This window comes from Charadrius vociferus, unplaced genomic scaffold (assembly GCF_000708025.1).
Source record: "Charadrius vociferus isolate BGI_N301 unplaced genomic scaffold, ASM70802v2 scaffold743, whole genome shotgun sequence".
NCBI classification, from domain to species: domain Eukaryota; kingdom Metazoa; phylum Chordata; class Aves; order Charadriiformes; family Charadriidae; genus Charadrius; species Charadrius vociferus.
The window spans coordinates 1,094,466-1,111,547 of record NW_009647747.1 but is presented as its reverse complement, the minus strand read 5'-3'; the positions used below and the strand labels follow the sequence as shown (position 1 = coordinate 1,111,547).

At 42.4% G+C, this 17,082-nt stretch overlaps 1 protein-coding gene across 3 annotated transcripts in view; it reads right to left on the bottom strand.

Annotated features, from left to right (window-relative positions):
- The window catches only part of NEDD4L (neural precursor cell expressed, developmentally down-regulated 4-like, E3 ubiquitin protein ligase), a 127,826-nt gene that overhangs the window by 92,039 nt on the left and 18,705 nt on the right, over positions 1–17,082 (bottom strand). For all 3 annotated transcript variants that reach the window (XM_009882035.1, XM_009882036.1, XM_009882037.1), the window contains exon 2: positions 2,638–2,719. The gene's annotated coding sequence lies outside the window, so the exon portion shown is untranslated. The remainder of the gene's footprint in view (positions 1–2,637; positions 2,720–17,082) is intronic.

Sequence of the window (17,082 nt, the reverse complement as noted above, 5' to 3'; positions counted from 1 at the left end):
CACTCATCACAACTGACACTTGGAGTAACCGAACGTGTGGAGGGAGGTCAATCGAAACCACAAGCCTCAGAAATTCAACATCGTTAGATCGTGCCAGATGAACCTGAAATTTTTCTCATAACTCTATTTTTTCCGAGCAAGGAAACAATGTGCGTTTAATCCCGTTGGCTGTAACTAAGCCCTTCAAAAGGCTCGGTCCAGCCGCACAGCAGGACACGCATCAGACAACTGCAAAGGGAGAATAAAAAGGGGAAACTGCAGTCCCTGCTGCTTTCTTGAAGGCACACCTGCAAGACAGTGCCACACAGAATATTACCCATTAAACTGAGGGAGACAAAAACGAGTAGAAAAATAAGAAATGAGCGGAGGGTTAGACGCCATCATATTAAAAGAGAAGTTCCAGAGCTGAAGGAGATAATTGGCAGCGTCTTTCAGAATCACTCCTGAGACTGATTTGCCTCAATATATGTTCATTATGGATTTTAACTCAAAATCAAGATATACTAATGACGTTTGCTATTTATGAAATAAACAGAGATTACAAATTGCATAGGAAGAACGCTGCTTGGAGGGCAGAAGCCTCGAGATGAAATTTAACAATTCAAAACAGAAATGACTTACTAGAACTTTCCAACAGATGAGTTAATATGACTATTATGGAAATGACTGAGGAGTCCAGGCTGTAAGTGGCGGTTACAAGAAAGAGTGAAAAAAGGCAGGTGCAATGCCAGGAACACATCACCCTCATCTCATCCTCAGCCCCCTGTCCACAGTGGGGTTGCTGGGCAAGCGTCCTCTTTTCTCTCTTCCTTCCCAGGGCAACACTAAGATCCATGAGTTAGCTCTTCCTTGATACAATCAATACAATACTTTCACACCTTTGCTACATTCTTTTTATTTGTGGTGGTCTTCTCAGAAGCTTTCTTATTCTCCTTTCACGTGGATCCAAAGCTAGTAAGTATTGCTTCAGATCAGCAGCAACATTACAACTTATTTCCAAGCGCTATTGATCCAAAAATACTACAGTGGTCCAAATTATTTTGTAAATCGGAAAATAAACCTTCACCTACACTCATTTTATTCTTTTTCTCTCCCTTTTACAATGTAAGAAAGATTCCTCAGTCCACAGACGCGGGTGTACGGATTTAAGAATTTCTCATGAATACTGCCATTCCACAGTGAGACAATCAAAGCCAATCTCGCACTTCAGCAAGAACATGTTAGTTAAGATTACAGCAGAAGTATAACAGCCAGGTATTTTATACTAGCCTGAAAATGACCTATCGAGCCTAAGCATTTTCCATTCATGAGACTCCAAGAACATGACTCCACGCAACTGGGTCCCAGGAAAGGGGAAATGGCAGGACAAGCAGCACGCGCTCTGCAAACACAAGACATGCAGATCATAACAAAACCTCCCACGTAGGCCTGTGGAACTGGCGATAAATCTTGAACCCGTTTAAAAAACAAAGAAGGCCACAGTCCATGTTGTTATTGTAGCAACAAACTAGATACTCCTTTTTGGAAAAATTAACATTTTCCTCACAAATTTTAACGTCTGAAACTGAGCTAGTTGGGTTATAAAGAACATATTTTAAAGGATAAATGAACGGAGAAATGCTATTACGAATCAGGTTCCAATGGTTAACCAGGACATCTTTTACAGATTGTTTTTACTTTCCAACATGAGACATACCCTGGGCCCTGTGAAAAGTTCTGCTTCCATCTTCCACGCTTCCAGGATTTCACATCAGTTTTCTCATGACACCTAACGTTCTGATTTTAGAATGGCATCGTGCTATTTTGTGGTTGCAATAACAACATTTCCCTCACTACTGTTTTGCAATAGTGATTTCAACTGAGTCATTGTTGATTCTAAATACCTTCAATAAAAATGACAACTCATTATTTTTCCCTTACTTTTCATGTGGGTTATGAGTTTTTTTCCCCCCTCTCTGCCATCACTACCAGTAAATGTAAAAAAAAAAAAAAAAAACACACCAAAAAACAACCCAACCCAAAACACTCAACCAACAAAAAACAAAACACCTTCTAAAATCATAGGATCCCAATAATGACAAACATCCCCTGGTGGAATTTTGGTTTGGGTGGAATGAAATTAAGAAACCAAATAAAATTTAATTTTGGCTCTAATTAAAAATGAAAACATTTTCAGTGCGTTTCCAGGCTTTTCTTACAGCATATCTTCTGTTATTTGGCTATTTTAAATTCCCACATTAGGAATATATTTTGAAAATGGAGATTTTGAAAGGGAACATTAAATAATTATAATTTTCACTAAAATTCAAAGAAATTATAATTAAAGCAGAGTTTCTTAGTTCTTTATTTCAGCTACGTCTTTCATTAAAATATGGCTTTCATAAAAGAAACAGTGAATGATGCAATGAGATTTGGTAAGCCAAGCTTTAGAGAGTAACACACAATGTATTAGATCCTGTCAACAGATCACGGACACTGACAACGCATGCAATTATTTTGGTTTGAAAAAACCCACATTATTCAGTTGCTGTACACGCATGCAACAATCTAAATAAGTTTTGTATTACGTTACAGAATTACGTTCCCTTATTCTTAATATTTCCAAAACAATGGAATAAAAAAATAGTATATACATACCTTTTTAATAGTTTTTGTCTGCACAAGTGCAAGTTCTCTGTTCTCATCTGCTACATACAAGGAAAGTTTCACGTACGGGTCACTGCAAAAGAAGATGTCATATTTAATAGGAGTATAGTTTTACAGCCAAATATAATTTCCGTATGTATATATGTCATTTAATTGGATAACAGCTCTAAACACTTCTAGTGAAAGTGTTTTCAGTGAAACCTAGTAACTGTGGTAAGCTACTGAAACATTTAAAATATGTGCTTGAATATGCTCAATTAAATACTGACCACAGCATTAAAGATAATTTAACTTGCAGCTTCGTCCCATTGCTGTGGCCAAGAACCACTTTGTTGCATACAACTTCTGCTCACGAGCATGCACGTGGCAGTCCATTAAAAGGAGTGAAGAAAAAGTCTGAGCTATGGGTTTTAGAAGAGGCTCGCTGTAACTAACCACTTGAGGTTGACAGGAAAGGGAACAGCAATTATCTTGAAGTGGCTCCGATTTTATTGAACCAGAAGCCCAAGCTGCACGGTATGGGCGGCGATACCAGTATGGCCCTTCTGCCCATCTGATACCCCTGCCCGGGTCCTGAGCTCTCCTGCCCAGCCCATGGGTCTCCCCCTCACCCACCGGTGCGCCGTGGCGCTCGCTGCAAACAGACGTGCGCATACACTCGTCTCACAGGCAACCCGCACTCGTGGGTCCCCCCCACATGCCGTCATGGACCCTCTTCCCATCTGGCACCCTTGCTCGGACCCAGGTGCTCCTACTCACCGGCTAGTCCCGCTTGGCGTATGCTAGTGAACATCGTACGTCCTTCCCCACACACCCCGTGTCTGGGGGAGATACAGATGCTCACTCTCCCCGCCAAGAGCCGGCGCCCAGACTGCGACCAGCAGCCCCACGCCAGCCACTGGCACGGAGCCCCTCGCCTGCAGCCTGGACAACCTCAGTGAAGCAGATGCTCCCGCCTTCCCTACGGAACGCACACCCTTCCACACCGAAGCACACGCTCACCCTGCTTCAGCTTTCAGGCCCTTCTCATTACCAGGTCGCTCAAGATCAAACACCCCCACAAAGGTTTGCCCAAATGCTTCAACCTCCGTTCAAATCCACTACCAAGGTCAGTGAAGCAGAACGAACGTTACATTTGCAGCTATGGGGTATTATAACTGCTGCCTCGAGCTCTACAGAGTAGTAAGCAGAACCACCACTAGAGCTATTTGCCATTAGAGTTGATCTGCACTTCGGGAAAGTCTTGCCCGCCGTGCCAAAACCAGACAGCAGGGACAAACCTGGCCTCAGATCTCCCCCCCACCCCACCCCAACCCCGCTCCCTCCTTCCAGAAGGAGAAGGAAGTGGAGATTTTCCAGAGTCCCTCCAGCTCTCTCCGTCAGACACCTTTCAGATATAAACCGTGCCACTAAAGGAGGTCACTGCTTTCACCCTAACTCCAGCTGCTTGTCACTGTTGCTGTGCTGCAGCGTTCTACCCTCCAAATCTGCGCTTTCCCATTTCTTTCAGCAGGCAGACAGCAGCTACCAGTAAGGGGTGATGTGGAAGAAGGGTCCTTCACACCAGTATGAGATGACAGTCTGCTAGATCCTTCCCAGTACCAGTAGAAGAATACTACATCTGTTGGGAGGTCTGAACGTTAAAGGACTCCACAAGACGTGAAGAAGGTAATCTTGTATGCTACAGCAACCTCAAGTACACTGGTGTGGTTTCCACAGTACTCACAAATAATACATTCAAATATAACCTTTCTCTTATGGAATAAACTAGCATGGCCACAAAAATGATCCGAGAGCTGGAACCCCTCTCCTGGGAAGAAAGGCTGGGAGAGCTGGGGTTACTCAGCCTGGAGAAGACACTGCTCCAGGGAGACCTTGTTGCAGCCTTTCAATATATAAAGGCAGCTTATAAAAAAAGACAGAGAGAGACTTGTTACCAGGGCCTGTAGTGACAGGACACGGGGCAACAACACTTTTAAACTGAAGGAGGGCAAGTTTAGACCAGACTTAAGGAAAAAAAGTTTTCCTGTGAGGATGGAGAGCCCCTGGGGCAGGTTGCCCCGAGAAGCTGTGGCTGCCCCATCCCTGGAGGTGTCCAAGGCCAGGTTGGACGGGGCTTGGGGCAACCTGGGCTGGGGGGAGGTGGCCCTGCCCAGGGCAGGGGGTGGAACTAGACAGCCTTTGAGGTCTGTTGCAATCCCAACCATTCTACATTTCTGTGATACTACGCTGAAGGGACCCAGTTGGGAGAAAACCATCCTGCAGAAACAGACTAACTGCATAAAGGTATAGTGTCAGAAAGTGGAAGTGGAGCAGGGCCTCTGCTCTAAGACAGCAAATGGGTGGAAGAGTAAAACCAGGCCACTGAACTGCTCCAACGCTTCTTTTTCAAGCCTGTAACGCAGTCAGCTGGATGCCAAGGTAGGGTTTCTTGAGGGAAGGATAAAGACCAGACACTCAAATTACCAACCAATCCATTCAGAGATTCAGACACACTCAACCACGTTTCTTTGATACTTTTTAAATTTAAAAAAAAATTCTGTGACAGTATCACTACAGGATAATCAGCAGTTGAGCGTTCATTATACTAGAAACTTAATTTACTTGGAAAATAAAATACCACAGTAAGGTGAAAATAAAGTAAGAATAAACAAGACATCATGTTGGATTGATTATTCGTATCAGTAGATGCACATAAATGCATCTACTTAAAATGCAATTAAATTCAGCATTAAGCACCAAGGTTTAAAAGAAAACAAAGCATCATTGTGATTAAAAAGAAATGCTGATACTACTTTGAATTGCTTAATGTACTGTGCTGCCTAACATTTACCGGCAAAATAGCCTATTACAAGCAGCAGTAGAAACCAGATACTCACTGAAGCCTGCAGTTTGCAGTGTGGGCGAGGAATCAAACAGAGCCTTTCTGCCATAAGCCAACGTGAAGAAAGAAGCTGGTATGGAAGAAGGAGGACTAAAAGGCAAAATTAGGGATCTTATGTAGGGCTGTGAAATGAAAGTCTTAACCCCAACATTGCACAACACTAAGAAACTAAGATTGGCTGCTGACATTTGAATCCAGAGAAGCATTCAGGCATGTTTGCGGACCTCACGTGCAAGCTGTTCTACAGGTCTGGCCCTTAGTCTTAAATCAATGCCTGGACACTTAAGTCCATATCCAAGACTGCAGTTGTGCCTTCAGTTTTAGCTGGTCCGAGTCCGCTGCTGCTGCATGTTAGCCCATCCTGCCCCTCTCCTTCACCTTTGGCCACCTCTTTCTGCACCAGTGCTACTCAATCAGACCAGCGAGCCGATGTGACTGAAAAAAAGGCTACAGAAACAATAAAAGTAATAATTGCAAAGTAAGAGCTTTCAGATTTCAAAGTTCCCAGAAGATAGGGAGGAAAAGAAACGCAGAGCTGTGATAAGGGGAGGGTAGGACCTCACCTTCAGTGGGAGCACAGACTCAGGTTAGCTTAAGCCCACTGTAAAACCTCGCTCTTACTTACTTCTGGAATCAAAGCCTAGAAAGTATTCTTTTGAGAGCAATTTTACTGCACAGGACATTGACAGACATACATAAAACTGAAACAAAATGATCGTATGGGTATAAGTGGGCCGACACCTAAACATAATGCTACTAGCTATGCACACCTGAGAAACGGGAAGGTTCTTAAAGAAAAGACTCTCTAACCCTAAATAGCTGCGAATAGCACCCTCCCAGTTTTAAGTTCTCAGTCCATGCTTGGGTGATGCTGTTTTCATGAACCCTTAGAAATATTAGAATTTTTAAATCCTAAAATATCCTGGATAAGTCTTCTGTCTACAGAAAATGAAGAACTGTGAAGGTGGCAACAAATTTTTTTAATGTACTTTTTTTTTTTTAAAACAAGAGAATAATTAAGTTTATCACAAATTTCAGTAAGAAACTTTTGCCTTTACTGAACAGACTGTTGACATCTCTGCCCACTCTAAAAGTTGGACTGAGCCAGACTAGACTGTACCGGCAAAGGTCTCACTCCTGAACGTAAGGCGGGAATTTATCCGAATGATTAGATATTTGAGATTGTTTACTTAAATGCGTTCACTTAAAATGAACATGTAGCCAGACAGACACTATAAACCAGTATACTGAAAAGCTGTCTCGCACCTCCCTCTAGCCTGGCCACTTGTTCTGGCCGTTGTGCTGCCCCTGCCCCATGGCAGAACCTCTCTGCGTGGAGCCGGGCACAGGCACGGGTCAGCAGAGGGATCCACGTTAAAGGCCGCAGGCAGTGGGGAAGGAAGAGGTCACTTCCCAGTACAACCACTGCCCTGGCTCCTTCCAGTGTGCAAACGTGCTGACATCTGCTGTTCTGGGAAGAGAAAATACACAGCAGAAGTAGGAAGGAGCATCCAGGGAAAGGGCAGGATTATTCAATTATTTGTAAGTCATGGTGTCATCTTAATGTTTTCTAAAGTCTACCATCTGACTGATTCTGTCAACAAATTGAACATTACAAATGAATAGAAAACAGCACTTGTTAAGGACATCTTGAAGCCCCATGAAATGCAGCACCAGCTTGGTTTTTTGTTTTTAGCTTTCTGAATAGCAATAAGCATTTAAAAATAAAACAGAAAACTGTTAAATGGAACATAAGGAAACAAGCAAAGAGGAAAAGAAACAAGACCTGAGGTTTACCACTACAGTTTCTTGTCCAGATGCTGTGACTGATGTGATTTGACGACAGCTTATAGAAAAAGTTGTTTAAGTCACGTTATTTGCTTGACATACCGCTAAATTCAGCATTTCATTCACTACTCTGGGAGCAGCAGCTGCCTAGACAAATCTGACAGTTGGTAATTTTTTTCCTGTGCTTTGAACTCAGGATCTGTCCTAAAGAGCTGGGAAACTTTATGCGATGAGGACTGGAGCGCTAAACTCATCTCGCAAAAGCGGCAGAGACAGCATCTCACTCACAGCTTGTGGCTTCCAGGCCAAAGTTTCCTAAACCTACATAGTTATCTGAAGAATAATCACCGCACACACAACTTCTCTTCACGCCATCAGAAAATAAGAGGACACGAGTACCAGATGCCACAGAACACTGAATTTGTAACAGTTTTCTCTTCCACTTGGAATTAGCTGTAAATAAGAAATACCATTGAAGTCTGTTAGGGCACTTCTCTCACCGCATAGTTCTAACTCACTCAGCAAACATTTGCAGAAAATCACCTCATTTTGCTTCATTAGGATGCAGCACCGCGGTAATCACACTGAGTCGCAGCAAGGCCTAACCCAACATACTTCCAGAATCACAAATCTGGGGATCTTCTGCGTCCAGGTAAAACACAGATTGAAACTTATTTTCAAGCACCATACCCACCAGTTCTTAGTTTAGGAGGTATTACAGAGGCCAAATGCTCCAGGAGGCATTTCAGTCAATGCTCTTGAGCTACACCTTTGTTCGGAGAAAGCTGTGTTTTTACATTAGCCACTTCAAAGGAAGGTCTTAGTGAAAACACGAGTTTGTTATAGCTTACAGGTTTCGGCCAATTCCACTGGGGACAGGGCTCCACCACATCTCCTTTCAGTGAAGTTAACGTCTAAATTAAATCGAATATAGCAAAAGAAATTGTTTCTAAATCAGCAGATCTTAAATTTTTTTTTAAAATGGGATGGCTCAGGTGTCTTTCTACTGCAGTATCTCACCCTCCAGAGCTCAGGAAGGCTTTCCAGCTTTAGCACAATGCTGAACTGAGCTGTTTCCAGGGTCTGAACAGGGTTGTGACTCAGCTAATAAACCCACTGAGAAAGAAAATGCTGAGAAGAAAGCAGATGCTCCAAGGTGGCTCTGCAAAAAACAGCAGGGCTGGTGCTGAATTCTCCTGCTCCAGAGGTGGCACTCGAGCCAGGTGCCTATGCCTCCGTCACCCCGAGCATCCCAGCGCCCGTGCTACTCGCTCAGGCGTTGCCGGACTTCCTTCCCCACAGCTCCAGGCAACGGAAGCAACCTGCAGGCAGCAAGCCTCTCCATTATTTCTAATTATTATTCTGCACAAACTTGGCAAATGGCACCAAGGTAAAGTGAATATTTACTGCAACTTTTCTCTAACCACATCTCTCTTCAAAATACTGCTAAATGACACGCTACGTTGCCACAAGGATTTCACTTCCCTCCCATAAAACACCTGACTGATTCTTACAAAAAAATTGCTAAACAAGACTTCCAAAAACTACAAAATTGTGCTTGGAGAACAAAACACGTCATAGCCAGAATGTGTCGATGTTAAAGAACAAATTCTTTCTGAAGAGAAGGAGGCAATGAAGAACTGCCACTGTGAAGGTATTACTGTGCAAAAATGATCACTTTTTTATGCTAGGAACATACTCTGACACTTTAAACTTGAGACTTCATAAGCTCGAAGATATTTTCATGAGAAGTATTGTTAAAAAAAAAGGTCAAGTTTACAATAATTAAGGTTGAGGTTTTTTCACTTGTTTGGTTTGGTTTTTACAGTTCATTTGTGATATACCTCTTATACTCTGGTGCTGTGCTGTCTTTAAACTTCTGTTGTTGATCACAAATGAAGGCTCATCCTCTTGAACTCAAGCATTACCTGCAAGACTCCTTCAGGCAACTCAAAACTCATCTCAGGGAGACCACGCATAGTGAAACATCTCCCGAATGAAAACATACAGGAGAGTAGGAGCCTTCTAGCAAAGTGAATTCTCTGCATCTTCAAAGGCCTGTAACTGCAAAGACCACGGCCCTGTTCCAGAGAAGGAAATGCTATTAAAACCTAAGCAAAATAGTCAACTACTCTAGTCGTGAAAGCACAGTCGTATGGCCCCATCACTTGACCTCCTGCTCTCACATGTTGATTTAGTTCAAAACCACAAAACCCGACCAAACACACACCGACCAAACACACACACACTCCCCTACCAACCAACCACACAGCACCATGTCTAACCTGTCTTTTTAGACTCCCAGAAAGAACAGAAACACAAGAAACGAAAATGAAAGGTTCAGGACTTTAGAAGTCCCCCCACCCGCCCGCTGCTTCTTCCAGTTTTGGTGCCACTTCCCAGTTTCCAAAGACTTTTGATTCCATTGGGCTCCCCCGCACTGCATGTTTCAGCAAGCCAACCATGCAGCGTTGGGATCATTCTTCAACAAATTTCTCAAGTGACATGACAGAGTTTCCAAAAGTCATAAATATAATTAGACAATTCTTTACATTGCAGTTACATAAACTCTTAATGACTAGAATACATCTGACTAAGATTAAACCTCTTGTGTTTGGAAGTCTATAAATAAAACACACAGTAAAGCTTTTAAGGAACTTGTTACGTAGAATCAGGCTCAGATTGCAACAACTAAATAAACCATTTAATTTTTAGGTGCCACTAATTCAGTAGCTCCAGATGAAATACGGGTGTTTGTGTGTCCACAGAAAGAAAAGCCTCGTGCGTCTGAAACGACTGCAGAATTAGAGCTGTTAGCAGAGCGAGGACATGCAGACAGCCTTATAGGACCCAACGTTAATCTTCCTCCCAAAAGGGTTGCAGAAAATGAGAAGACTATGATATAAATGACTTTTGATAATCTGCTTTTTCATCCTGACTCACCCAATTCCATTTTTAAAAATTAAATTCGGGTAAAAAATGCAGAATGTTTTAAACATTAGAAACAACACTTTCTATTCTTGACGAAAAAATACTCAACAACATACCTTGTTAAATTTCTAAATAATTCTGCATGTTATGTAACAAAATCATTACCGGCATGCACTTACCGTATTCAGATAAAGTGGGAAAGAATGAAAGCATTCATTCCACTGCCTTTAACTGTTCCACATATTTTGATGTGTAAAGGTCTTAAAGCTACTCCTTGCCAATAATTTGAAAATCTCTTCCTGGCATTAGGATATGTTCAACCAGAAAAAGTCAGCAGTGACTCAAATTCTTAATGAACATTGAAATAAGTCTTCCATTTAAGAAAACAAACAAACACACACCCTAAAAAAACCACCACCACCAGCAGCTTCTGCTGCAGAACGACTCCTTAGTGCAATAAACCCCCAGAGTTATCTTTTCTAGGATCGTCTATGTTTACGAAGCAGGACGGGAGCGTTGATGGGAACCGGCGGCGCACTCCCCACGCAGCAGTGCACCCCGCCGCCCCAGCTGCCCCCAGCGCACGCCAGCGTTTCCAGGGCAGCTCTCGTTCTCATCCCACCACTGGCTACGGCCCGTCCATGCGCGCGCAGGGGCGCAGGCACCCTGCTGCCTCGGGAGCTGCCTGCACGGCAGCCCCCACCTCCAGGCTCACTCTCTTGAGATCTTCTGAGGGGAATTAAGGTATCCTAGAGAACAGACACTAAACGTCAAAGTAGTAGTAGAGGCACTGATGGAACTTTACAGTAGCTAATTGCAACCTGAAGTCCTACCTAAAAGCAAGTATTTTAGATCAACACGGCATCTTTGCAAGATAAAGCTGCTACTGACATGGAAGGTGTCAGTAGAAAACAACATTAAGATCAGTAAAATTGAGCTAAATTTGCAGGAAACCCAAAATATAGCATCTGATCTGTTCAAAATTCACAGGAAAAATTACCAGCAAATTGGAATGAAATATATAGGACTAAAAAGAGGAAATACCAGATTGCTGTCTAGCAGCAGTGTTTGTTGAAGTGTTAAAGAAAGGAAATCCTGATGATCCAGATCACAGAAGACACAATGTTAAATGAGGCACCTGCTGAGAGTACTCCGAATAAACAACAAACCAACCAGGCTAGGGAGAACTTCTGTGCACAGAAAGCAGATTCAGATCAGTTTGAAGCCGTATTTGCCAGATATTTTCACCCTGAAATTGATGGATTAAAAGGAGGGGAGGCAAGGAATTAAAATGAGTGTTATAAAGCAGACAGATTCACTCTTGAAGACAGCATTATAAAAAAAGATATGGCACTCCTGGTAACCACAATTACAAGTGATGTATGAATACTTTCATTATGCTCTAAAAATAAGTTGAAAATAAAGCAACTCATTCCCCAGTTCCCTGTGAGCGTCAGTCCCTGACTTAAATCACTGCTGATTTGCATCAGGTTTTAAAGCTGAATGCCAGGTAAGTTTAAGAGCGTGCCACCGGCCGAGCAGAATTAAGCCCTTCAGTTCCTGTAGATGATGTCATTTATCTGACATATGTTTGAACTAACAGATTTGCAATTTGCTTGGAAAACTCACTGTAGAGGTAGCTCTGAGGAGAAGTACTGCTTTTGTCTTGGAAGGAGGGTAAAATATTAAATAGAGAAATGTAGCACAATAATACAGGAGAAAATTACAAATAGAAAAGTTGATCGCTATGAATTTTTACAGCAGTACCAGTGTTAAAATGCAATCAGTGAAACCTGCAACGTAATAAATTGACAAAAATCACAGACTTTAGAAAGCTGTTAAAGTAGTTAATATCCAAGTGAAAATGTACACAGGGCTTCTAGTAGAATTACTGTAAGAACAGAAAGTGGATATAGCAAATGAAACGTAAGTCTGGCGCCAGGACGGATGGCAGCTCTTTACAGCCAGCCCCGTGCCCGATTTCACCCTGGCCAGCTTGCACGCAGACGGATTACACCACCAGGGACGCCAACAGCGAGAGGTGAGAGATTGACAAAGCCGCCCAATGCAGGTAAGGTCACTGCGCCCAAGAGGCTGTCCACTAAAGGAACGCCCCAACTGGAACAGTACAACATAACAAACCTACGTTTAGTGGAACAAAGAGTAATGTTATAATACCCTCTTTATCTGTGAAGGTATTTCTTGATGAAAGAGGAGCTATTTTTATAATGAAGACTGGGGGGGAAGGTATGTAGAAGTTTCCTTTACCTGCTATAGGGCTCCTTTTTTCCAGATAGAGCTGCAGAAATTACACTAAAAAATCCAAGCTCAGGTGCATTCCTAATAATAAAGGGGGGGACAGGACAGGAAACCTGCAGGTGCCGTGATGGAGACAGGCACAGCTATACTCAGAGTCTGAAAGGTTACAGGTTTTAATGCTTTAAGTTTCTTATACTTGACAATGTCATCACCCACTAATATCGGAAGACAGCGGATATATTCAGTATGTTTTATTAGGCATTCATAGGACTAAGCAGGGTTTTAAAGTCAGGGTTTTGTGAAGAGAAATGAGTCCAGTCATTCTCATACTAGTGACTGGAGATGAATGGGCGCTGATTTCTTGAACACCTATCTATAATACTCCTCTTTACAAAATCCCAAAATGATTAAAAACAACAATCTCATCTATCCCGACATGATCTGCCTAAACCGGAGAATGTCAATGTCTGCTCAGATTAGCAGAACTTTGAAGGTGATAACAGTTCTTTGGAGAATAAACTGGTATCCTAAGAAAATTATGTTAAAAAGAAAAGTTATGTTAATCAGAATCACAAGTTACTGAAAAGAGAGTTTGGCAGAGCAAAAAAAAAAAAAAAAAAATCGGGTGTCTTAAGAAATCCTTTTCCTGACCTTCTGAAATCCCTCAGACATTCAAAATTACCCACTTGCCATGGTTTTGCCAACTCTCAGTATTTGGTATTTTCCTAAACTCAAGCAATTGTAGATTTATAGCAATCATCTTTCATTTGAACCTCAGCTTGAGAAGGTAAGCTGCCAGCGCTACTTCTTGTGGAAGACAACAGAAAACACTGATGACTTAAAAACTCTGAAAATTAAAAAAACAAAAAAAACAAAAAACCCCAAAAAAACCAAAAAAACCACCACCACCCAAAAAAACCCCAAACAGACCAGCATACTTTAAAAACTATGTTATTTGAGAGTACTGTGAAATGGGGGCCCATGAATAGTTTCCTATTTTTTCACTTGAGTCTGGAATTGCATTTGGTATATATTCTTGAAACAGCTTTGAAAGCAAGCCTCAAAACATCTTTTGCCAGTGACCCAACGTACGATTTATTTATTTTAAGGCACAAAAGAAGGGGGTGGAGAGCACAGGCATATGTGAAAGAACAATGAAACTACCAAGCCCTACACCGCTCCATTTTTATTTTAAAAGCTGAAACCGCCTCCCCAAGGATAAAATTTAGTATCACTTGTTATGCAAGCGCATGCATGCCAAGCTCGTCACATGAAGGCAAACTTCATATTTCAAAATAGCCTTATTGCTTCAAAGGAAACAAGCCTTGCACGAGATGATAATTCTGCTTCTGTAAGAAATGCAGGCGCATTCCCTTTGCGTTATCCCTTTCCTGCCTCTGTATCCCTTTCCTTTCCTCTGAAAGGAACTCATCAACAGCTCACATCATTCTGTCCAGAGAAACACTAACACCCTCAAATACGAAGGCAGAGAAGGCTTTTTCTGGAAGCAACACCCAAATTCAATTCTTTCCATGGTCTTGAGGGGACCTCTATTTGGCTATGGGTCAATTTTCACCCAAGACCTTTTCCCACCCACACACCCTATCAAACCTACCCGCGCTCTCTTTAGTGCCCAGTGACGGGGGGATCTAAAAAATCCTTTTTGAGCCCCTTAGGGCACATGCCTCCCTCTATTGCCGAGTAATGAGAAGTTGAATGTTTTAACATTCCCTGAAACAACTAACTTCAGATTTATGTCAAGTACATTTCTAGGCCTCAGGTCATCTTCTCATGGAACCAGGAGGGCCGAGGACTCCGGGTTTGTCTGGTTTGGGGAAAAGGAGGCTGAGGGGCCGCCTCATGGCTCTCTGCGGTTCCTGAGGAGGGGACGTGCAGAGGGAGGTGCTGAGCTCTTTTCCGCGGGATCCAGGGACCGGACACCTGGGAACGGTTCAAAGCTGCGCCAGGGGAGATTCAGACTGGACGTTAGGAAGCATTTCTTTACCGAGAGGTGGCCAAAGCCTGGGACACGCTTCCTTGAGAGGTGGTGGATGCCCCAAGCCTGGCAGCGTTCACGAGGCAGTTGGACAGTGCCCTTCACAACATGCTTTAGCTGTTGGTCAGGCCGTTGGACTGGACGGTTCCTGCAGGTCCCTTCCAACTGAAATACGCTATTCTACTCCATAGCTGCGACTCCTTCATGTCTGGTTCTAACAATCTATATGCAGAAGACTGATCTGTTTCTGCTGTTTAGTTTCGAGCTCCGAGACTTGTCAAGAGACACGTTGAGATCACTTTGCAGAAAGAAGGAAGCAAGCATCATCCCTCCCGCCTGCAGCCCGAAGGCCGCCTCTCTCAGCTGTTGCAGAAAGCAACCACTGCAACGCCCGGCTTTCACCAGCCACGCTCAACTCCACCTGAGGCACACCAGGACAGACAGAATTCCAGTACTTTAACTTAACCTCTGTGAAATTTGAAGGAAGGAGAATAAGCAGAATGTATTTGAAATTGCTACTGTCTTACACTACTGCATCGAAATCCGAGGAAGCTCTGCACAGTTCACCAGTGCTTATCTCCTCCCTAACTGGAACAACTGGCACAATGGCCTGCCACTTGCCAGGCATGCCAGATTAAATATGAGAAGCAAAATGTACAGGTACAGGGAAAGGGACACCAGCGCAATTAAACCTGTCAGAGCTCACTTGTCAAGGTTTTTTTGTTTGGTTTTTTTTTTTTAGTGACATATTTATGTTACCCCATTCTTAGAGCTGGCAATGTTTACTCTCCCCAGCATATTGTAAAGATTAGAAAACGCCAGCACTAGCACAATTTGTTAAGATGCACACAAAAATCCTTTGTGCCGTACAAGCAGCATCTCCCAAACTGTCAGACATACCTGCTGGGGAGGCGAAGAGCCGAGCCAGGACGTGACTGAAGGCCGCTGCGTGCTCCTCCAGACCTGCTCTTTTAAACTGGCACGGGGGCGTTATCTGAAACAGCTTTCTCCAGAAAGAGCTCGATATTCCACAACCTTTGCCATATCAAACTTTTTAGTGCTAACAACCACGCGTGCCATTTGGTACCTACAGATACAGCTACGCTACAGTTCCAGAAGGAGATGTGTAAAGGTGTCTCAATTAGCTCTACCCACGGGCAGCTCAGCACTTCGTACGAACTAACTTACTCCAACAGGACACGCTGGTAAATTTGCAGGCTGTGGTCTATGTGTACTATTACAGATGCACTTTTACAGCCAACGTGCCTTCAAAAACATACTTTACAAATTTAGATCAGTAAAATATACCATCTTCAAAAATATTAATCTCAGCGACTCTCCATAAAATTATGGGAACACCATGAATAGCAATTAACATCAGGGCTGAAGCAGATTATACTTGGCAAGAGGAAATTCCTTGAACTTGAAAATGTTTCACAGAATCATTTAAACTCTGGGTATATGTGCACTTAGTTGAGCTTAAAAAGTGATCAATAATTTTTAAAAATCTCAAAGTTCTGCTTGGTGATTTTTTAGATTCAAAGAGATGATGGAAACAATGCCCCAAATACACATCATTAAATAAGTTTAGAATAATAATGAGATACTTGTAACAAAGTTTTATGAAAAGTAGTAAACCCAATGTTATAAGGCAAAACATCTTTTAGCATCCCTATCATTTTTATCCCAATAACCATTTTCCCTGGCGAATTTCACCATTCCTGCAACTGTAAGAAGGGAGAAGTACAATGAAAATAAACAGAATTTAACTACAAAGAATGCCTCAGAGCGTATCGTCTGCATTTGCTCACTGTTTTCCAGTTTAGCATGAGCCTTCTGGGGTTTATCTTCCTGTCTGGACCATATGAAATCAATTATGAGTGTTTCTAAAAGAGAAATAAGATTTTGCTCTCACTGTCATACAAGTCTCATGTACTGTGACTAAAGCAAAGCATGAAGTGACTAATCACACTAGAATAAAGGAACATCCGCTTTCAAGAATAAAAGAAAACCTTACCTTTTCCTTCACTGAAAAGCCAAACTTGCAGTCCGCTGTGTCTAAGCATCCTAAACTCTCACCTCTCCATACTAAATCCCGGATCCATTTTACAGGCCTCACATTTTCCTTCTGGTTTTTTATTTTCCAAAGAAAGGCTCACACCTCATCTGGCCCTACGAGCAACTTAGCAAGGCTTTATTCAAAGAGCTGCTAGAGATAATGACTCACATCACAGACAGCTGCAAAGAAGCGCCTGGGGGTGAAAGAGGGAGTTAAAAATTATATATCAAACTCTACCTACAGTGTCTCCACCTTCCTAGGTTGTTCCTTTAAAATGCTGTGTTCTAATAGAGTAACACCACCAGATTCCTTTTGCATTTTTCCCCATATTGAAAAAGTCTCAGAGCATAAAGAAAAGCTTGTTTGTTTGTTTTTTAGGCATGTTTAGAAAAGTATATTTTTGATTTTATAAAAAAGATGCAAGTGTAAACATATGTATTTTTTCATTTTCCTTGAGGCTATTTTTGGTGATTATAAGGCCAAGGTAAATGAATGCTCTAACAGAGAATCTGCATACAT